Consider the following 24,312-nt stretch of genomic DNA (forward strand, 5'->3'; position numbering starts at 1 on the left):
TGCTTGAGTGAGGTTTATTTTCCTTGAGCATAATCTGGTCTCCCTCATGATTTTGGTGGAACTGAACTCTGCAAACAGAAGCTAGACATCCTTAATACAATCTGAAATTTAAAATGGCAGATGACAGAATAAGGATGTCTTAAATTAACTTGAGTCATCTTGCAATTAACTTAGGCTGCTACGTACTTAATGAATAAAATGTGGTTAAGCCTGCTAGTGTATTAGTACTACTTGTCATTTTGGATAGCTTAACATTTCGTTTTGGTTAGCTGATACTGTATATACCTTGGTTGGTCATCCGGAGCCGTTAAGTGGTGTCAGATCGGACGGCTGAGCTGGGCGGCGGCCTCCACCGACCTACCTGTATCTATCTGTATAAAAGGGAGGGAAACGAAACAAACCGAAAGCAGAGGCTAACCAATCCTCAAAATCCACCCCGTCCGGCCCGAAATTCGATCAATGCCTCCGTGTGAGCTGCCGGGGTTGGGCGGCGACGGGGGGCTGCCTTGGGATGAGGACGGCGACGGGGGCCTGCCGTGGGATGAGGACGGCGACGGGGGCCTGCCGTCGGATGAGGACGGCGACGGGTTCTACGCCGACGAGGAGGAGGAGGAGGATCAGCCCGTCCCCATCGACAACCTCGACGCCCTTGCGTCCATCATCGACCGCCCCGACGACTTCCCAAACCGCTACCACGTCTGCGTCGTCGGGCTCCTCTTCCGCGACGCGCCGATGATGCTGAAGCGCCTGAAGGAGGCCGCCGCGGCGGACATCGGGATTTCGTTCGTGGGGAACCTGGACCGCCTCCGGCAGGCCGGCGACCTCCACGACGGCCTCACTCGCCTCTCCGAGTCCCTCCGGAACCTCCACGCCACGCTGGGCACCGACGGTAGCACCCAGTGGCCCGTGGTCCGCCGCGCCCTCGAGGACGACCCGCCTCTGCTCACCGGTCTCTGCGAGGCGCAGCCGGGGAGCCTCCGCAACCGCGTCCTCCCGCTCCTCGAACGCGTCAAGGCCGTACTCCACGCGCTCCCTGACGGGCGCGCCGCCGACCTCGACAACGCGAGCGGCGATGCGGAAGCCCGCCCCAACTACGTCTCCGGCGCGCTCGGCACCAACGCCGCCGACCTCGGCAACGCGAGCGGCGATGCGGACACCCGCCCCAACTACTTCGTGACCATGGTCGCTCATCTACTGGAAGATATGGAGGTGCTTCTGCTTGGAGGCGTGCTCCTCACGTACCCGGGGGGCCGCGGAGCCGCCAACTTCCTTGCACTGAAAAAGGAGGAGCACGGTGTCTGCATCGATGGGCGGCAACACCTCACCACTATCCTGGAGAAACCGCGCCGCTACATGCTTCAATCCATCAAGTTCAAGATGGCTGACGCACAGACCATGTACCTAGACATCGAGGAGGGGGTCAGGGAATACGGGTGGTGGGTCGGAAACATGGACCGGCTCGAGCAGGTTTCCGAGCTCCATCGTCAGGTGGGTTGGATTTCTCAATCTCTCGAGCTCGTGGGAATTTGGCCCAAGGTTGACAAGATGGAATGGCGGGAGTGGTTGAGATCAGAGGTTGAATACATCCGGACGACCTCACGGAAGCTCCCCCCTCTATGCGAGCTCCAGCCAGACAACCTCAGCGCCCACGTCCTTTCAGTACTCATCCCACGGATTGAGACAATGCTTAAAGCGCTCCCCGACAATCCTGTCAGTGAAGAAGATGAATCAGAATTTCGAGCTCATCTCTGCACTGCTCTCATCCCTCATGTAGAACAGCTGCGGGAAGACATTGCGGGCCTCTGGGGCATTGTCGTCCAGTACCCTGATGCAGAGGTGCCGCCGCCATCACCGCTACTTTAGTCGATCCTATTGACAAAATCATACTTACTGTCCAATTTCAGAATAATGTCTAGCAGTTCCTTTTGACAACATCATTCTTACTGTCCATTTTCAGCATACATTCTTACTGTCCATTTTCAGCATACAGTGTTATGCTTTACCTATGGCTATCACTGTCCAGAGTCAGTGTAGCCATATTTTTTTGTTTGTTGGTAATACGACTTCTCGGCATGTAGGAACTCCTTTATTGTTTCCTTTAACAGGTGGAATGGCAGCAATTCACTCCGTGTTTGATGTGTGATTGTCTGATGAAATGCATGTGAGGAGACTTAAGAACTGCTAAAACGCTCCTGATAATTCAAGGTCACCCAAAGGTATCAGATTTAAAACCTGAATCACGGATCTCAAATTATCAGGAAAGCATAAAAGAAAACCTGAATCATGAATCTCAGTCTGTAATGTGGATTTATGAACTTTTCTGGCCTTGACCGGTCTGACCGGTTTAAGAAACCGGTCTGACCTGTCTGGGTCAGCTTCCCCTCCAATGATCTCAAAGGTGCACACAGCACCGATATGTCCCTTTTGTTTGCACTTGTAGCATATTCTCTGCTTGCGACACTTCTTTTCTTGCTTGAGTGAGCTTTATTTTCCTTGAGCTTGTTGGGGCACATAGGTGCAAAGTGCCCCATTTTTTAACAGTTGAAGCACTTGATATGTTCAAACTTGTTCTCTTTTTGAATGGTGCTCTTGCTGATTTTGAGATGGAGTTGAGGAGTTGAGCAAGTGGAGATTGATCCCTTCTCAAGCTTCTTCACCATGTTTTCACGGTTATCTTGAGAAAGTTGCACTTGACTCTTCTCTTTCAACTCACTCAAATCTTTCTTGAACTTTTCAACCTATTGCATTAGTTGATTATTTTCTTGGGCAACGTCACAAGATTCTACAAATACATGCTCAATGCTAGATTGGCTTACTTGAGAGCAACAAGGGTTAGTGCTAAGAGAATTGATTTCTACTTGTGAGCATGAGCGTGTATGTGTGAGAGGTTGAATAGTCTTTACCGAAGTTACCATAACCTCATGAGCTATGTCTAGTATGGCATATGATTCCACAAGCCTCTCATGGGAACACTGAAGTTCCTTGTGAGTGATATGCAAAGTCATATGTTCACTAGTGAGCTTGTCAAGTTGAGCCTTGAGCACTTCATTGGCTTTTTCTAAGGATGCTACACATGATAGACGGTTAGTAGCATGCATAATATTTTGCCAATGAATCATACTTACATACCAAGAAAGCATGATTTGATTTGAGAAGCTCTAGTTCTTTGTTCAAAGGACTAGACAACTCAATCTTTTGGCTTTTCCCTTTTTTGGTCTTCTTCTTTCTTTTATTAGTCATCAAGAACAGATAAGCTTCATAAATTGATTTATCAATACTTGTAGTAGATGAAGCTTGGCTTGAGCCTTCACAAAGGGCCGTAACGATCGCTGGACCGGTTGCCCTGTCTGGACCGGTCTGACCGGTTTGTGAAACCAGTCTGACCGGTTCCTGCGGAGGAACCGGATCTTGGTTCTTTCGGCCTGCCTTCTCAACAAGAAGTGACACTTGAGAGTGAGTGTTAATTTCAGTTGATGTAGAGCACTCCTCAAGTGATTCCTCCTCTACTTGGTCTTCGTTACTGCATTCGGGCGTAGCATAGGTTGCAATGAGAAGCTTCCAAATGAGATGTGCGTCTTCACGAACATCTTCAATGTCAAAGATAATATCCTGCAAATCTTCACAAATATTGCTACGCAAGAAGTTAATAACACAAGCCTTGAGTTGCTAGTACTCTAATTCCTCTAGAGTGATCTTGGACCAATCAATGTGATCAATATCAAATTTTGGAGGATGAGTTCTAGCAACTAAAGCATGCTCATATGATGGACCCATGTTCCTAAGAGTATTGAGTACATCAGCAGACCAAGAAGCATAGTTTGAGCCTTCACAATCGAGAGGCTCAAAGGATTGTCGACATCTTTTCTCAGGGCGGTTTAGCTTGAAAGTGAGTCCAATCTCTGATACCAATTTAAATGATCTTTATGTCTCCTATAGGGGGGGGGGGGTGAATAGTCTAATTGACAAACTTTAAACCAAATTCAAACACATTGGGCCTTGCTGCCTGGACATACCGGTCAGACCGGTATCCAGTACCGGTCAGACCGGTACGAGGCAGTGAGGCACACCAAATTGATGCTTGATCCCCTCTTCGACTTTTAGCACCAACAATCTTGAAGAGTGTCACCTGTAGATGATATTTTTCAGAATAAACGGACTAGGATTGCTGCTGGAGCAATTTTTGCTTAAGTCTGAATGTAGAGTGACTTTACCATCTTTGGTGCAAATTTCTGAGGAATCCAGTGTAGAAGATATATGGGCTCAGGTGCAAAATGGAACCTTGGTTAGTTGTAGAACAAAGAGGGATAAAGGATGGATGCTATGGATCAATTTTATGCTATTTTAATTGAGCCTAAAATTGGGCAAATGGCCCTGTTCTTATGTCTGACGAAACTGAATCGTCTGATTCAGTTAAATGGTCGTTTCAGCCCGAATCTTGGAGCTTCAGATTCAGGGTCTTAGATTGGTTGTTTTGGTTTGAGGCCAATCTAGGACCCGTTTGTTATTCAGACATCTCTGTAAGGTATTGTTGATTTCTCACGCAGATCTCTCCTATGAGCAGATAAATGAATGAAAATCTGCACTTGGACCTGTGTCTGCCCGCTGTGAGAAGTACTGCAGTGAAGCTTGTTTGACAAGATACCTTGAAGCCCGGAACTGGGATGTTGCCAAGTCGAAAAAAATGCTGGAAGAAAGCCTCAAGTGGAGGGCAGCTTATAGGCCGGAGGATATTCGCTAGGATCAAGTTACTTTGTTCTCTGAATCCTGATCAAGTAACCACAGACACGCTAACTGCCTTTTAGCCTGATGTTTCTGTTGAAGCAGAAACCGGCAAAATGTACGGGGCAAATTTTTGAGATAAAGAGGGGAGAGCCGTTGTTATTATGAGACCTACAAAGGAGGCAAGGCTTCCTCTTCTGAATTGCCATTCCTTCTTCCTAAAAGTCAGTAGTCTCTCTAGAATGCTTACCTCAATATTCACCTGCATGCTTTTCTCAAATTTGAGAATACAACATCCCATGACGGGCAAATCCGGTTCCTTGTGTATGTTTTGGAGAACGCTATCCTGAGCCTGCATGAAGGTCAAGAGAAAATTGTATGGCTGATAGACTTCACAGGATGGACAATGGCCCATGCCACGCCTATAAAAACTGCTAGAGAATGTACAAGCATCCTGCAAAATTATTACCCTAAGAGGCTGGCCACTGCATTTCTGTTTAATCCCCCAAAAGTATTTGAAACCTTTTACAAGGTAAAGACTCAACCTTTGCACGGAGAGTTGATAGAGAGAAATTATTCCTGTTTTATTTCCCTATTCTAACTTAATTATTCCAAATTCTTTCATCCTTTCAGGCTGTCAAATATTTCCTTGACCCAAGATCGATCGAGAAGCTGAACTTCGTGTACCTGAAGGATGAGGAGGGCGTGAAGGTCCTGTACAAGTGCACTGATCCCGAGGTACTTCCTGTAGAGTTTGGGGGAAGGAAGAATGTGGTGTAGAACCATGAGGACTACTCCAAGCTGATGCTGGAAGATGACATCAAAACCTCAAGCTTCTGGGCAGATGACGCAAAACCTGTTAACCATGTCGCCAGAGGGACCTTGGTTGCTGATATTACACCTCAGTCGTCCTTAATTGTTGCTAAAGCCAGTTGAGGAGTATCCGCCTACCGTGATGGGAGCTATTCGTATAGCTTTAATGGAGGAAATAGATAAGTGAAGGTGCTAATAGCGTGTTCATTGCGAAGAGAAATAAACGGAATCACAAAATATATGTTACTTGTTCATACCAAAATTTGCAGTAATCAAGCAGTTGTTCATGCTTCGTTTCCCTGCAACTTAGTTAGTTTTATTCTCGTATAAAACTGCAGAATGCCTTTTTTCTATGTGGATATTTTATTTATCTTCTTAGCTATTAGACATGATAGGTGTAACGAACCAAGCTGGAGATGGTTTCTCATGGGTTTTCTTGAAGATTCAGATTTTTCAATCTGCACCGGTTCAATTTAACAAAAGAATGAGGTATTCCTTAAACTTGTTCGGTTGTTCCCCTCATAAGAGGCATTTGAGGCAACCTATTGCAAGTTGTGACCTGGTGTGATGCTGGAGAGCCAAGCACAATGGATCAAGTTGTAATGTATGATGTTTCCCTCGGCATGCAAAGGGTGTTTAGTCCCACTTTTTCCTCCACATAAGCAAAAGAATATTTGTGGAATCTGACTTTCGATTATATGAAGTGTCAAGGAACTCCCAAGCATTGTTAATGGAGGATTGAGGCATCTCTTCAGAATATTTTATCGTGCTGTACCTTGTTAGGTTATGTAACTAAGTACTTGATTAAATATCTTTTTAATGTCCGTTCATATTTTCACACTACTGATATCTCATTGACTTCTCCAGAGTAGAAATGTCCAAAAATAGTAAAACCAATTTAGTAGGATTGTTTTATTTTCTTTTATGCATTAAAATCCTTAAACCGTAAGAAAAATAATAAAATTTAGGTATTTATTTAATACCTTTTAACTAAGATATTTAAATAAATGCTTAACCTTTAATAAATGTATAAAATTTTGAATAATACTTTCCCAACAACAAATTTGCTATTAAACCATAGGAATTAAGTTTTGAGATTAGAAAATTATTATAATGCTTTTCTAAAATAAAAGAAAAGGCTTAGGGTAGATTAGTAAAGAAATTAAAAATTGTGGGTTAATCTTTATGGGTAGTCTAGTGTTGGCTTGCAACTTTATCATGAGATAGGTTGTATAGTCACTTGTTGGCTTGCAACTTTATCACGAAGGAAAGTCGTATAGTCATGTATTTAAAAATTTGCATATCTAACCCCTACATATATTTAATCGTAGACTCTGAAGCTCCTGAAGTGGATTTTCTGGAAATCACTAAAGAACCTCCGGAGTTTGAAGAGGTTGTTGAATTGATCCCTTGTGAAGCAGGACCCTCAGAAGACACTAACCTTTTTGTGGGTCAAGGCAAAGCCCCGGTGCATCTAAACCCATCTACTTTCAGAACTTACTATTCATGAGTCCAATTAATGGTTATTTCCTTATATGTGTGCATTAGGTCTAGGAGTTGATTGAAAACTCACTTTTATGCACAATCCAACCTTGTTATTAAGGACATCTTTGACACCTGTTCAACTAATTAGTAACTATCCTATGCTTAGCAATGCTTAGATACCTGCGAGTAGCTTGGGTTATTCAACTCTAAGGCTAAGATGGTCATACATCATAATCAAGGAAATGGCCTATTTTGAAAAGTAGTGGACGGAAGCTTGGATGGAATCAAGAAAGGAGTCTTGAGTTCCGTAGTTCCGTCTACTCGCTTAATTTAATTAAGGACCGATCGTTGTCTTAACCATTGATTCAAGTGATTTTTACCTGGTTACTTACTACCATATGGGAACCAGCAAGCTCGGTAGGTTAGTTGGCTCTCTGATCGGGAATATTTCGTACTTGTGTTTGACGTGCTGAAAAATAGCAGGGACGTAGCCTGAAACTCACATGGAAACTAGAAACTCACATGGAAACTAGGCCAGACGTGGGGTCCCATGTGGGGGTACGTCCCTGGGTTTGGGTAGTCATATTCCCAATCGTTGGGTACGACTAATCGAAAGGTCGTTATGTGCAACCCGGATAGTTGTGCATAGCTGATGGCCGGGTATCTCCTACAGGATGTAAATCGGTCCGGATCGCCGCAATTCTCGGATATGAATGCACTTGTTTCTCTGTTAAGCATCGTAGTGTAATCAAGTTAAATATAATATTTTTCCTAAAATTAACATGCTGTATGACTTAATTTCACTTGATTGCCAAAATATTTTTTTGCATCTAGTCTGATAGGTAAAACTAAATGGAAGTAAAAGAATAAAGTTAAGGATCCACCTATAGTAAGCTTTTTCGCAAAATGTGAGTCGGCCAGTACACCAAACAACTATCATTCTTCCCGTCTTGAAAGTCGTTTTTCTTGGTCAGCCGGGTCAGCCTTGCTGAGTACCCTCGTACTCAGGAGATCCTTCGTTGTTGTTTTAGAAACTCAGTAGGAGTTCACTGAGGGAGAAACCTCGAAGAACTAGGGTATTTTATGAGTCTCACAATACCCTAGAATAAAACTTAGTTGTTTATTTATTGCTTGGACTGGTTTATGTTTTAAACTCTTAGGGCCTGTTTGGGAGGACTTCACTCCATGAAAAATTGCTCCACTCCACAAACTCCAAAAATTTTGCAAATTTTGCAGCCAAACGCGTCTAGCTCCAGCAACTCCGGCTCCAGAAAAAAGGTGGAGCAGGGGGTAGATCCACGTTTTTTGTGGAGTACCTCAAGAGGTGCTCCAAAAATCTCCTTTTCAGACCTGCTCGTGGAGTTGGTGGGTATTTACCCACCATTGCCATCGGTTACAGATAACGATTCGATCTAAAAAAAAGAACAGAGCTCCTTCTCCCCGTCGCCCCTTCTCCTTCTCCCCATCTTCTTAATGTGCCGCCCCAATCCTAGCGCGCCGCCCCTTCCTTTCCCGGCCGCCGCCGGTGGTCTTTACTGGCAAGATGGATGGCGGCGGCGACCCTCCTCCACCTATTGCTCCAATTTCATCCTCGGCTCATCGTCAGGGCTCAATTTTGGCAGGGGCCCATGCCGCCCAGAGGTTGCTTGCCGGCGCCACCGGCCAGGGGAACTTGGGTGGCGCGGCCTGGGCCGGCATCGCCATGTAGGAAGAATGCACGCCAGCCCTGGGCGCCGTCGATCAAGGGCCCCTGGGCGCCGGCAGTGAAGGGCCCCTCAGCGCTGGCGGTCAAGGGCCCCTGGGCGCCCGCACCAGGGGTGGGTTGGGGGGCGAGGAAGAAGGCGACGGGGAGATGGCCGGCGGACGAGGTGGCCTGGGCGGCGGTGCAAGAGGTGGCCTGGGCAGCGGCGCAAGAGGTGTCCTGGGCAGCGGCGCAAGAGGTATAGGTCGCAGGGGAGCTGCAGCCATGTTGGGCAATTCCAGGGATCGTGGCCGTGTTAGCCAGGGCGGCGGCTGTGGCCGTGGCCGTGTGGCCGAGCTTGGCAGCGACAATATGGCCGGGCTAGGCGGCGAGCCCATTGGCCAGGATGTTGCCGCCTCCGCTGCACAACACTCAGGCGTGAAGAAGACATCAAAGAGAAAAGCTTCTGACACGGTAATGGTTTCTTGTGTTCCTTTCTTGTGTTGCTTGTGGATGACAAACTCTATATGGGGAATTCAAGAAGTAGCAAATTCAGTTCCTGGTAGTGTCCTGAACCACTGTAATTTTTCACCACTGAAGTACAACTGACTCTGAATTGTGTTAGGTAATCCTTGTTACTGGTACTTGCACTACTGCATGCTTGTGAAATTCTGTTTCTGTTCTTTGACAGTGCTTACCAAGTATTGTAGCCGAACCTGATGATGTGATTCAGATGTTGTGAAACACTAGCTACATAATTCATAAAGAGTTATCATTATATTACTAGAATATATATTCTTTGCTGTCATATACAGTTGTCTCCTAGGTTTCTGAGTTGGTAGGAGTCACATCTAGTTGTTCATTTGGTTATATAATGGACTTTAGTTGTTATATAACTGGCTAGTACCTAGTTTTCTAAGTTACAGGTACCCACTACCCGATCAACAGAACTTATTGTTCCGATGGGTGTGGGCTTTCGATTAAGCTCTTGTTGCCTACGGATTAGACGTACTGCTCTTAGGGCATTATTAGTTACTAGCACATTTGAAGGCACATTACGAATTATGTAGCTAGTGTTACTGGTACTTGCACTACTGCATGCTTGTGTTTGCATTTTTTTATCTCTAGAGGGAATTTTGCATAGTCTAATTCCTCAGATGATGTGATTCAGATCTTATACTCATAATCTTTGGTTATGAACCTATAGTAGTATCAAATTCATTAACCACTTTGGCTGACCACATTCCTTGGTTATGAACCTACAGTAGTATCCCAACCCCATGTTCAGCAAAGGTTCATGGCAACCTGTAGTATTTATTCCTTGCTATCTGTTGCTATTAATTATGCTCATCCAGGTAATTTCTGTTAGTTCTTGAAAATAAAGAAAGGAGCTTGCTGTAACATCAATTAATTCTTAGTACTAAAAAGTCCTTTGGTAACATCACTGCATCAGGCACCAGGGTGAAAGGAAACTGTTACTATCATAGTTAAAGAAGAAATACAACCATGTTTCATAATCTTACTTCAGAGCATAATAAGCAGTAGTATGCACGATTGTACTATCAATTTGTTAAAGAGATATGGCTGTGTGAATCTGTTAAAGATTCATAGCAAATATTCAAAGCCAATATTTTTTTATATGGATTGCATGTTAATATGGATTGTGATTGAATAACAATTGTGGTTTTATCAACGAGGTCAGATTACTTTGAATGCTTGTAAATGAATGGGCTGTCATATGTAATTCAGGGTGATTCAATTGAATGGACTGATGCAAACACGACGATCATATGTTCGTTGTTTGCCAAACAAGTTAAGAAAGGGAATAGATCGAACACTCATTTGAACTCAGTAGGCTATGATGAGGTCAGCAATGAATTTTTCAACCTCACAACAATTCGTTTGACCAAGCGGCAAATGAAGAACAAGTGGGATAAATTAAAGATCGATTTAACAACTTGGAAGAAATTAATGAGGAAGCAAACGGGTACGGGATGGGACAGAGCAAGAGGTGTGATTGATATGGATGATGAGTGGTGGAAGAAGGCAAGAGCGGTGAGTTCCGAAACTATTTTATTTCTGTTAAGCAATAGGTTCATATCATTTATTTTTTAAATAATGATGATGTCCTTGCAGGAAATTCCAGGTTGCGGCAAATTTCGAAAAAAACCGTTGCAAAATGAGGAGGACTTGACAATGATGTTTGCTGACATAACTAATGATGAAAGCGATCATTGGAATCCTATGAGCTCTAATCCCATCATACCACCAATACAAGAGGATGTTGGCAACGGACATGTGAATGAGATTCATGATGTCCCTGATGATTGTGACGATGATGGAGTTGCTTGGGATGAAATAGATGAGGTCCAAGAGGTTACTCCTTCTCCTACTATTTTGTTAGCAAACAAAAGAATTCCACCAGCAAAGAAACAAAGAACTGGAACAGCACAAGTTATTCAGGAACAAGTAACCAAGATTGCTGAGTCCGCTTCCTCTTTTACATCTAAAAAATTGGGTGTAACTGTGCAACAAGTCATGGATCTTGTGTTGGAATGTGGGGCAGGATATGATACAGATGAGCATTATATCGCCACAGAGTTGTTTGTGAAGAAGGACCAAAGGGAAATGTTCATGACCCTGCCAACAAACGAGATTAGATTTAATTGGCTTCGCAGAAAGTACAATGCCAAGCATGGCAATTGAGGAATTGTGTCATTTTAATAATACTTTTGTTATTGAAACTAATTTTGTGTTTTTTCAATTTTTACTTACTTGTTGGACTGAAGTATTGTCATTCAACCTTAAGTGTTATTTTAATGCCAAGTACTTATTTTATTTTATATGTCATATGATCTCTTATCTGTAGGAAAGTGAGAGCGATAGTGATGACTCTAATGATGAAAGCGAGGTCTTTTGGAATCTTATGTTGGGTGCTGCAGAAATTGCACAAATATATGTTGACCTCTACCTTGTTAAAAACCACCAAGGACATCTGGTGTAAGTGGAACAGGATGGCTGCTAGAGACAATGAAAAGTCCTGGAGAATGTCATAGACAACTACGTATGAACAATGAAATCTTCTTGGATCTTCATGGTGTGTTGGTGGGAAGGTATGGGCTGCGACCTTCTATGCACATTAACACAAAAGAGATGCTTGCTATGTTCCTATACACATGTGCTGGAAACAAGTCTAATAGGAGAGCTCAAAATAGATTTAAGCATTCTGGCGAAACTATTAGTAGGAAATTTGATGAGGTTCTAAATGCTTTGATGGCTATGGCGAAAGATTTCATTCAACCAAAGAATCCCAACTTCCCCACAGTCCATAAAAGGATAAGAGATGACAAACGTGCATATCCACATTTCAAAGATTGCATTGGTGCACTTGATGGCACTCATATCCGTGTTGCTCTTTCACCTGATGAGCAAGTGAGATATATTGGAAAGACCGGGGTAGCCACTCAAAATGTACTAGCGGTATGCGACTTTGACATGCGTTTCACTTATGTTTCCATGGGACAACCTGGAGCTATGCATGATACAAGTGTGTTGTACAATGCACTAAGAGTGGATGAAGAATTTTTTCCACATCCTCCACAAGGTAACATGTATTCAATTTGATATATGAAAGGTGGAGTGCTGCCAAACACCCCCTTAGAACTGCTCTAACCCACATTGTTAAGTTTGTTTCAAACTATGGTTTGTAATAATTCACACCTCGATATGTATGTAAAAATGTAATATTTGTTGATACCTTCCCATCGCGGAAGTGATCCTAATGTATGGCTATGGATCACGTCGTGCATGTTTTGAGGAGTCCTAGGGACACTTGACGGATTACCAAACTTACACTATTTTAAGTGTGTTTCGGATAATTGTTGTTCTGATAGCGATTAGGCACACTTAACCCAGTTTAAGATGGGTGGTTCTGCCAAAGTTTTCGACCCCAGTGCCGGTATCGCTGTATTCGGGCTACCGTGACCTATAACACACATTTTCATGACCGAACACGCGTTCAGAGGCAATTTTCACTTGTTCGATCCATCCCCCACATTTTCGATCCCGGTGGCCGGTGTCGCTATTTTCGGGCTCGTGTGACCCATCGCACACGTTTTCATGGTCGAAAACGTGTTCGGAGGTCATTTACACATCTTCGATCCATCCCCCACGTTTTCGACCCCGGTGGCCGATATCACTGTATTCGGGCTGCTGTGACTTATAATGCACGTTTTTATGACCGAACATGCATTCGGAGGCAATTTTCACATGTTCGGTTCGGTCTATCCCCCATGTTTTTGACCCCAGTGACCTATGTCGCTGTTAACGGGCTCCCGTGACCTATAGCACACGTTTCCATGGCCGAAAACGCGTTCGGAGGTTATTTTCATGTCCTCGGCCCATCCCCAACATTTTCGACCTTGGTGGCAGGTGTCGCTATTTTCGGGCTCCCGAGACCTATAGCACACGTTTTCATGCCGAAACGCGTCCGGAAGCCATTTTCACGTCTTCATTTCAACCCCGACGTTTTCGACCTTAGTGGCTGGTGAGGTCGTTTTCGGGCTCTCGTGACCTATAGCAGACATTTTCATAGTCGAAAACGCGTTCGGAGGCTATTTTCACGTTTACAGTCCATCCCCCACGTTTTCGACCCCGGTGGCCGGTGTCGCTATTTTCGGGCTCCTGTGACCCATAGCACACATTTTCGTGGCTGAAAACGCGTTTTGCACATCTTCGGTCCATCCCCCACGTTTTCGATCCTGGTGGCCGGTGTCGCTGTTTTCAGGCTCCCATGACCTATAGCACATGTTTTTATAGCGAAAAATGTGTCCAAAGGTCATTTTCGCGGCTTCGGTCCATCCCACAAGTTTTCTACAGCACACATTTTCATGGCCAAAAAAGCGTCCGCAGGCCGTTTTCACGTCCTCGTTCCATTCCCCTCGTTTTCGACCCCGGTGGCCGGTATCGCTGTTTTCAGGCTCCCGTGACCTATAGCAGACGTTTTCATAGCCGAACACACGTTCGGAGGCAATTTCCACTCTTTCGGTCCATCCCTCACGTTTTCGACCCTGGTGGCCGGTGTCGCTTTATTCTAGCTCCTGTGACCTATAGCAGACGTTTTTATGGCCAAAAACGCATCCGAAAGCCATTTTCACGTCTTCGGTGCATGCCCACGTTTTCGACATCGATGGCCGATGTTGCTGTTTTCGGGCTCCCGTGACCTATAGCACATGTTTTTTATGGCTGAAAACACGTCCGGAGGTTATTTTCGCCTCTTTGGTCCATCACAATGTTTTTAACCCCGGTGGTTGGTATCACTGTTTTCGGACTCCCGAGACCTATAGCACATATTTTCATGGCCGAAAACGCATTCGAAGGCCATTTTCCCGTCTTTGGTCCATCCCCACGTTTTCGGCCCCGATGGCCGGAATCGCTGTTTTCGGGCTGTCATGACCTCTAACACGTTTTCATGGTTGAAAATGAGTCCTAGGTCATTTTCACATCTTCGGTCCATCCATGATGTTTTCGACCCCAGTGGCCGATGTGGCCGTTTTCGAACTCCTGTTACCTATAGCACATATTTTAATGGCAAAAAATGCGTTTTGCACGTCTTCGGTCCGTCCCCCACATTTTCGATCCTGGTGGCCGGTGTCGCTATTTTCGGGCTCCCGTGACCTATAGCACACATTTTTATAGCCGAAAACGCATCCGGAGGTCATTTTCACGTCTTCGGTCCACCCCCCAAGTTTTCGACGCCGGTGGCTGGTGTTGCTGTTTTCACCCTCCCGTGACCTATAGCACATGTTTTCATGGCCGAAAACGTATTTTTTCACGTCATCAGTCCATCCCCCATGTTTACGATCCCGGTGGCAAGTGTCGCCATTTTCGGGCTCCTTTGACCTATAGCACACGTTTTCATGACCGAAAACGCATCTGGAGGCCATTTTCATGTCTTCGATCCATCCCAAACGTTTTCAACCCCGGTGGCCGGTGTCGCTGTTTTCACCCTCCTGTCATCTATAGCACACGTTTTCATGGCCGAAAACGTATTTTTTCACGTCATCAGTCCATCCCCCATGTTTATGATCCCGGTGGCAGGTGTCGCTATTTTCGGGCTCTTGTGACCTATAGCACACGTTTTCATGGCCGAAAACGCGTCTGGACGCTATTTTTACGTCTTCGATCCATCCCCAACGTTTTCGACCTCGGTGGCCGGTGTCGCTATTTTCGGGCTCCCGTGACCCATAGCCCACGTTTTCATGGCCGAAAATGAGTTCGGAGGCCATTTTCACGTCTTCGGTCCATCCCTCACATTTTCGACCTTGGTGGCCGGTGTTGCTGTTTTCGGGCTCCCGGGACCTATAGCACACGTTTTCATGCGGAAATGCGTCCGGAAGCCATTTTCACGTCTTCATTTCAACCCCGACGTTTTCGACCTCGGTGGCCGGTGAGGCCATTTTTGGGCTCCTGTGACCTATAGCAAACGTTTTCATGGCCGAAAACGCGTTCGGTGGCCATTTTCATGGTTACAGTCCATCCCCCACGTTTTCGACCCTGGTGGCCGGTGTCGCTGTTTTTGGGCTCCCGTGACCCATAGCACACGTCGTTGTGGCCGAAAATGCGTCCGCAGGCCATTTTCACTTCTTCGGTCCATCCCCGACGTTTTCAACCCCGGTGGCCGGTGTCGCTATTTTTGGGCTCCCGTGACCTATGGCACACGTTTTCATGGCTGAAAACGCGTCCAGAGGTCATTTTGACGTCTTCGGTCCATCCCCCACGTTTTCGACCCGGGTGGTCGGTGTCGCTTTTTCAGGCTCCCGTGACCTATAGTACACGTTTTCATGGCCGAAAATGCGTTCGAAAGCTATTTTAACGTCTTCGGTCCATCCCCCATGTATTCGACCCCAGTGGCCATTGTCACTATTTTCGGGGTCTCGTCACCTATAGCACACGTTTTCATCACCAAAAATGCATCTGGAGGCCATTTTCACGTCTTCGGTCCATCCCCCACGTTTTTGATCCCGGTGGTTGGTATTAATGGTTTTGGGCTCCCGTGACCTATAGCACACATTTTCATGGCTGAAAACGTGTCCTGAGGTCATTTTCACATCATCGATCGATTACCGACGTGTTTGACCCCGGTGGCCGGTATCGCTGTTTTCGGACTACCGTGACATATAGCAGATGTTTTTATGGCCAAAAACGCGTCTGGAGGTCATTTTCACATTTTTGGATCATCCCCCACGTGTTCGATCCCGGTGGCCGGTGTCGCTGTTTTCGGGCTCCCATGACCTATAGCACACATTTTCATGGCTGAAAACGCGTTTTGCACGTCTTCAGTCCATCCCCCACGTTTTCGATCCTGGTGGCTGGTGTTGCTGTTTTTAGGCTCCCGTGACCTATAGGACACGTTTATATAGCAGAAAATGTGTCCGGAGGTCATTTTCACAGCTTCAGTCCATCCCACAAGTTTTCTACAGAACACATTTTCATGGCCAAAAAAGCGTCCGGAGGCCGTTTTCACGTCCTCATTCCATCCCCCTCGTTTTCGACCCCAGTGGTCGGTATCGCTGTTTTCAGGCTCCCGTGACCTATAGCAGACGTTTTCATAGCCGAACACACATTCGGAGGCAATTTCCACTCGTTCGGTCCATCCCCCATGTTTTTGAGCCCGATGGCCGGTGTCACGTTATTCTAGCTCCCGTGACCAATAGCAAATGTTTTTATGGCCAAAAACGCATCCGGAAGCCATTTTCACGTCTTCGGTGCATCCCCACATTTTCGACATAGGTGGCCGGTGTCACTGTTTTTGGGCTCCCGTGACCGCACACGTTGTTTATGGCCGAAAATTCGTCCGGAGGTTACTTTCGCCTCTGCGGTCCATCACAACATTTTTAACCCAGGTGGTCGGTATCGCTGTTTTTGGGCTCCCGAGACCTATGCCACACGTTTTCATGGCCGAAAATGCATTCGGAGGCCATTTTCCCTTTTTTGATTTATCCCCTACGTTTTCGACCCCGATGGCCGGCTGTTTTCGGGCTGTCATGACCTCTAACATGTTTTTCATGGGTGAAAATGAGTCCTAAGGGCATTTTCGCATCTTCGGTCCATCCACGACATTTTTGATCCCGGTGGCCGGTGTGGCCGTTTTCGAGCTCATGTTACCTATAGCACATGTTTTAATGGCAAAAAACACGTTTTTCACGTCTTCAGTCCGTCCACCACGTTTTCGATCCCGATGGCTGGTGTTGCTATTTTCGGGCTCCCGTGACCTATAGCACACGTTTTTATGGCCGAAAAAGCGTTCGGAGGTGTTGACGCCGGATTTTGACACATATTTTGAATCGGCGTCAACGGAGAAAAAGATTGGCCGACGCGGCAGGCTAAAGGCTACAGCTGGGAATCGGCCGATTGGTACTACAGTGTTTCGGCCGATTAGCGAACGGAGTTGATGAAGGTCGGCCGATTGGAAGTTGGAGTGGCTTGGCCAGTATGGGCCTAAAGTGGGCCGGAGAAGAAGAATGGTTAAAAAAGAAGGTTGACCCGTGGAATACGATAACCAACTCCGATACGGGTTCTGTTTGTAAATCTTTGTTATCATTTAAAATTAGAGATAGATCCTAGTCGGTTAGGAAATCAGTTGTAACAGGCTATAAATAGCCGTCTCTAGAGATTTGTAGGGGACACATCAATCAACACAACAAATCTACTTATTCCTCACACTTTACTTTTAAGTCGGCGACTTCGCCAAAAAAACCTTTTCTTTTCACGAGTTCGTACGGGTTGGCCGGGCTGCATCGACACGATCTTCGGCCAATTTGTAAGTTCCGTTTATCGAGTAATATCTAAGCTTTAACTTCGGGCGCATCGCTGTCGTTTCGTTTAGATTTATTCACCAGTTATCGATATTTACTAGAATTATAGGTTTTATCTATTGTTCTAGTTTTATCACCAGTTATCCAGCTTGAGTTTCGAACTATCGGCTTCATCATTGTTATTCTTATTTATCGCCACACAGCCGATTAGATCTGTTTCAAGTGTTGCATTTGTAGCATTATTTAACTTGCTCTACTATTTCTTTGTACTCGCTACGTGGTCATCGGCTGCTTTATAGCTGGTCATCTTTACAGTAAATCGACCGAATCATTGATACGCTTTTCGAGACAAATCGGAACTTTAGCCGATCGAAACCCCTCGAATTTAATACCTTTCTTTCCTTGTCAATCAACAGGTCAGATTGACTGGCACACCGCGTGAACTGCACCAGGGCAATAACCCGAACAAAAGTTAAGCAGATTCTCCCGGGTTGTGTGTCCGATTTTCAGCGCCAACAGGAGGTCATTTTCACGTCTTCGGTCCACCCCCAAGTTTTCGACGCCGGTGGCCGGTGTCACTGTTTTCACCCTCCCGTGAGCTATAGCACACGTTTTCATAGCCGAAAATGTATTTTTTCATGTCATCAGTCCATCCCCCATGTTTACGATTCCGGTGGTAGGTGTCGCTATTTTTGGTCTCCAGTGACCTATAGCACACGTTTTCATGGCCGAAAACGCGTCGGGAGGCCATTTTCACGTCTTTGATCCATCCCCAATGTTCTCGACCCTGGTGGTAGGTGTCGCTATTTTCGGGCTCCTGTGACCCACAGCCCATGTTTTCATGGCTGAAAATGAGTCCGGAGGCCGTGTTTCACATCTTCGGTCCATCCCCCACGTTTTCGACCTCGGTGGCCGGTGTTGCTATTTTCGGGTTCCCGGGACCTATAGCACATGTTTTCGTGCCAAAACGCGTCCGGAGGTCATTTTCACGTCTTCATTTCAACCACGACATTTTCAACCTCAGTGGCCGGTGAGGCCGTTTTCGGGCTTCCGAGACCTATAGCAGACGTTTTCATGGCCGAAAACACGTTCGAAGGCCATTTTCATGTTTACAGTCCATCCCCCACGTTTTTGACCCCAGTGACCAGTGTCGCTGTTTTCGTGTTCCCGTGACCCATAGCACACGTTCTCGTGGCTGAAAACGCATTTTTCATGTCTTCAATCCGCCCCCACGTTTTCGATCCCGGTGGCCGGTGTCGCTATTTTCGGGCTCCCGTGACCTATAGCACACGTTTTTATGGCCGAAAACGCGTCCGGAGGTCTGTTTCATGTCTTCGATCCACCTCCCAAGTTTTCGACGCTGATGGCCGATGTCGCTGTTTTCGCCCTCGCGTGACCTATAACACATTTTCATGGCCAAAAATGCGTCGGGAGGCTATTTTCACATCCTCGATCCATTCCCCACGTTTTCAATGCTGGTGGCTGGTATCGCTATTTTTAGGCTCCCGTGACCTATGACACACGTTTTCATGGCCGAAAATGCATTCGGAGGCCATTTTCCCGTTTTCAGTCCATCCCCTACGTTTTCGACGTCGATGGCCTTTATCGCTGTTTTCAGGCTGTCATGACCTGTAACATACGTTTTCATGGCTGAAAATGCGCCCAGGGCTATTTTCACGTCTTCGGTCCATTCACGACGTTTTCGATCCCGGTGGCCGGTGTGGCCATTTTCGGGCTCCTGTGACCTATAGACCTATAGCTCACATTTTAATAGCAGAAAATGCGTGCGGATGTCGTTTTCATGGCTTCGGTCCATCACACAAGTTTTTGAGCCCGATGGCTGGTGTCCCTATTTTCGGCCTCCCGTGACCTATATCACATTTTTCAAGGACGAAAATGTGTTTTTCCATGTCTTTTGTCCACCCCCACATTTTCGTTCCCAGTGGCTGGTGTCGCTGTTTTTGGGCTCCTGTGACATATGGCACACGTTTTCATTACCAAAAACGTGTCCGGAGACCATTTTCATGTCTTCGGTCCATCCCAACCGTATCCGACCCCGGTGGCCGGTGTCGCTATTTTTGCGCTCCCGTGACCCATAGCACACCTTTCAATGGGAGAAAATGCGTCTGGAGGCCATTTTCACGTCTTCGGTCCATTCCTGACGTTTTTGACCCTATTAGCTAATGTTGCTGTTTTCGGGCTCCCGAGACCTATACCTGTTTTCATGGCTGAAAACGCGTTCGGAGGCTATTTTCACGTCTTCGCACCATCCCCCACATTTTGGGCCCTGGTGGTCGGTGTCGCTATTTTCGGGCTCCCGTGACCTAGCACACATTATTTATGGCCGAAAACACGTTCGGAGGTTATTTTTGCCTCTTCGGTCCATTCCCACGTTTTCGACCCTGGTGGCCGGTATCGCTGTTTTCGGGCTCCTTAGACCTATAGCTTAAATTTTCATGGCCAAAACGCGTTCGGTGGCCATTTTCCCGTCTTCGGTCCATCCTCTACATTTTCGACCCTAATGGGCGACATCACTGTTTTTGGGCTATGATGACTTATCATTTTCATGGCTGAAAATGCATGCTAATGTCATTTTCATGTCTTCGGTCCATCCATGATGTTTTCGACCCTGGTGGCCAGTGTGGCCGTTTTCAGGCTCTTGTGACCTATAGCACATGTTTTAATGGACAAAAACGCGTTTTTTCACGTCTTCGGTCCATTCCCTATGTTTTCGATCCCGGTGGTCGGTGTCGCTAGTTTCGGGCTCGTGTGACCTATTGCACACGTTTTCATGGCTGAAAATGCACCCAGAGGTCATTTTCACGTCTTTGGTCCATCCCCCACGTTCCCCCCCCCCCCCGTGGCCGGTATCGCTGTATTCGGGCTGCCGTGACTTATAACGTACGTTTTCATGGCTGAACACGCGTTCCGAGGCAATTTTCACATGTTCGGTCCATCCTCCACGTTTTTGACCCCGGTGGCCAGTGTCGCTGTTAATGAGCTCCTGTGACCTATACGCATGTTTCCATGGTCGAAAACGTGTCCAGAGGTTATTTTCACATATTCGGTCCATCCCCGACGTTTTCGACCTCGGTGGCCGGTGTCGCTGTTTTCGGGTTCCCGTGACACATTTCCATGGCTGAAAATGTGTCCGGAGGTTATTTTCACATCTTCGATCTGTCCCCCATGTTTTCGCCACTGGTGGTCGGTGTTGCCGTTTTCGGGCTCCCGTGTAGCACACGTTTTCATGGCACAAAATGTGTCCGAACGTAATTTTCACTTGTTCGGTCCATGCCCCACGTTTTCAAGCGAGGTGGCCGATATCGCTGGTTTTAGGCTCCCGTGACCTATAGCACATGATTTCATGGCTGAAAATGTGTTTTGCACGTCTTCGGTCCATCCCCCACATTTTCGATCCCAGTGGCCAGTGTCGCTGTTTTCGGAATCCCGTGACCTATAGCACAGATTTTCATGGCCAAAAAATGCGTTCGGAGGCTATTTTCACGTCCTCGATCCATTCCCCATGTTTTTGAACCCGTTGGCCGGTATCGCTGTTTTCAGGCTCCCGTGACCAATAGCACAAGTTTTCCTGGCCGAAAACGAGTTCGGAGGCAATTTCCACTTGTTTGGTCCATACCCCACGTTTTTGACCCTGGTGGCCAGTTTCGCTTTATTTGGGCTTCTGTGACTTATAGCAGATGTTTTTATGGCCAAACTCGCGTCCGAAGGCCACTTTCACGTCTTCGGTGCATGCTGCACGTTTCGATCCCGGTGGCTGGTGTCGCTGTTTTTGGGCTCCCGTGACCTGTAGCACACGTTTTCATCGCCGAAAACGCATGTGGCGGCCATTTTCACGTCTTCAGTCCATCCCCCATGTTTTTGACCCCGGTGGCCTGTGTCGCTGTTAACAGGCTCCTGTGACCAATACGCACGTTTCCATGGCCGAAAACGCGTCCGTAGGTTATTTTCACATATTTGGTCCATCCCCTATGTTTTCGACCCCGGTAGCCGGTGTCGCTGTTTTCAGGATCCCGTGACACGTTTCCTTGGCCAAAAATGTGTCCGAAGGTTTTTCACATCTTCGGTCCGTCCCCTACGTTTTCGCCACTGGTGGCCGGAGTTGCTATTTTTGGGCTCCCGTGGCCTATAGCATACGTTTTCATGGCGGAAAGCGCGTCCGGAGGCAATTTTCACTTGTTCGGTCCATCCCCCACGTTTCCAAGCCAGGTGGCCGGTATCGCTGTTTTCAGGCTCCCATGACCTATAGCACATGAAATCGGCCGGAAACACGTTTTGCACGTCTTCGGTCCATCCCTCACGTTTTCGATCCCGGTGGCCAGTGTCGCTGTTTTCGGGCTCCCGTGACCTATAACACATTTTTATGGCCAAAAATGCGTCCGGAGGCTATTTTCACATCCTCGATCCATTCCCCACGTTTTTGACGCCGGTGGCCGGTATCACTATTTTCGGCTCCGTGACCTATAGCACACGTTTTCATGGCCGAAAACGCGTTCGGAGGCCATTTTCCCGTTTTCGGTCCATCCCCTACGTTTTCGGTCCATCCACAGCATTTTCGACCCCGGTGGCCGGTGTGGTCGTTTTCGGGCTTCTGTGATGTATAGCACATGTTTTAATGGTCAATAACGTGTTTTCCACGTCTTCGGTCCATCCCCCACGTTTTCGACCCCAGTGGACGGTGTCACTCTTTTCGGGCTCCCATGACCTAGCACACGTTTTTATAGTGGTGTTGGCGCTAGAAATCAGCCGATGATCCTCAACGTCGGACACATGACCCGGGAGAATCTGCTTAACTCCTGTTCGAGTTATTGCCCTGGTGCCATTCGCGCGGCGTGCCAGTCAATCTGACCTGTTGATTGACAAGGAAATAAAAGTATTAAATTCTAGGGGTTCCGATCGGCTAGAGTTCCGATCTATCTTCAAAAATGTATCGGCGAATCGGCCGATTCACTGTAGTGGTAAGCAGCTATAAAACAGCCGGTTGCGCGTAGCGATTGTAAAGAAAAGCTACTAGAGCAAACTAAACAATGCTAGAGAAACAACACTTGGGATAGATTTAATCGGCTGTATGATAACAGAGAAGGAAAGCAATAAAAGCCGACAATTCGTATCTCAAGCTGGATAACTGGTGATAAAAACTAAAATAATAGGTGGAACCCATGATCCTAGTTATTATCGATAACCGGTGAATAAATCTAAACAAAACAATAGCGATGCGCCCGAAGTTAAAACTTAGATATTACTCGATAAGCAGAACTTACAGAATTGGTCGGAGATCGTGTCGATGCAGCCTTGCCAACCCGTACGAACTCGTGAAAGAAAAAGGTATTTTGATGAAGTCGCCGACTTGAAAGTAAAGTATTATTTTTGTTTGGTTGCTAGGTTTCCCGATCAGACCCCTCCTCCTCCGGACGCCGCTGATCTGTTCGTGGTTCGGTTGCGGAGCTGAGTTTGCCGTCCTCTGACACGCTGTTCTCCCTGTTGCTTTTTTGCGGTAAAATATCCTAGCCCTTGCCCCTCTGTGCATGCGCATGGTATCCTAAAACCATGCTGTCGATGGTTAATAGGTGGTTGAAATGATTGGTACCAGTGTTGTTTGATATGTGAGCATACTCTGAGCACACTTGTTCATGATGTTGATGCGTGTATATGGATAGGAGCATGTTTTCCATGTGAATGATATGTTTTTAGATTGGTCTGAGCATTGTTGTTCATGTCAATGATGACTACTATGTTGATCTTATTATTGTTGTCCATGTCACTGATGTTTTACAATAGTGATCTGAGGCATGTTCTCTGCTGTCAGTGATGTTTTCATATATTGACCTGAGCCTTGTTGTCCTTGTCAATGATGTGTTTAGATACTGATCTCAGCCTTGTTGTCCATGCCTGTGATGTTTATACATTTAGATCTGAGCTTCTGTTGTCCATGCCAGTGATGTTTATACATTTATGTGAGCTTCTGTTGCCCATGCCAGTGATGTGTTTATATGTAGTTCTGAGGATCTGTTGCCCATGTCAGTGACCCTTGTTTTGCATGTTATTCATATAGATGGGTCTTGAAGACAAGAGACGCATGCTTATTATTCATGCAGCTGCTCTAGTGGCTGCCATGTATGCATTCTTCCTGAATAGGCTTAGGCTGGCTAAACCCTCACGTCCGCAGATTAGTTATGCCCCAATGAGTGCTATGGACGAGGAAAGGCAAAAAAATTTGGACAGAATATATAACTGTAATGATGTAGAGTGTGTAAACATGCTTCGCATGAGAAGAGCCCCTTTCTTTAGGCTATGTAATTTGCTTAGGGGTAGGGACTTGCTTAGAGATACCATACATAGTAGTGTAGAAGAGCAAGTTGTTATGTTTCTCCAAGTTGTTGGGCATAACCAAAGGTAAAGAGTTATCCATCAAAGTTGGAGGAGATCTGTAGAGACAGTAGTAGACATTTCAAAGAGGTGTTGTATGCAATTGGTGAACTTAGGCATGAGATCATTAAGGCTCCATCAACTGAGACACCTCTTAAGATTACAAACAGCTCAAGATGGTACCCATATTTCAAGGTAACACATTAGTATCCTTATGATAGAAATAATGCATAATTGAGTAAAATTTTTGTAGATGATTGTGTTGTTGGGTTTATGTAGGATTGTGTTGGGGCTATAGATGGCACTCACATCTATGCTAGAGTCCCAGCTAAGATGCAATCAGCATTTAGGGGGAGGAAACACTATACAACTCAAAATGTGCTAGCCGCAGTGGACTTTGATTTGAAGTTCACT

This window comes from Setaria italica, chromosome V (assembly GCF_000263155.2).
Source record: "Setaria italica strain Yugu1 chromosome V, Setaria_italica_v2.0, whole genome shotgun sequence".
NCBI classification, from domain to species: Eukaryota; Viridiplantae; Streptophyta; class Magnoliopsida; order Poales; family Poaceae; genus Setaria; species Setaria italica.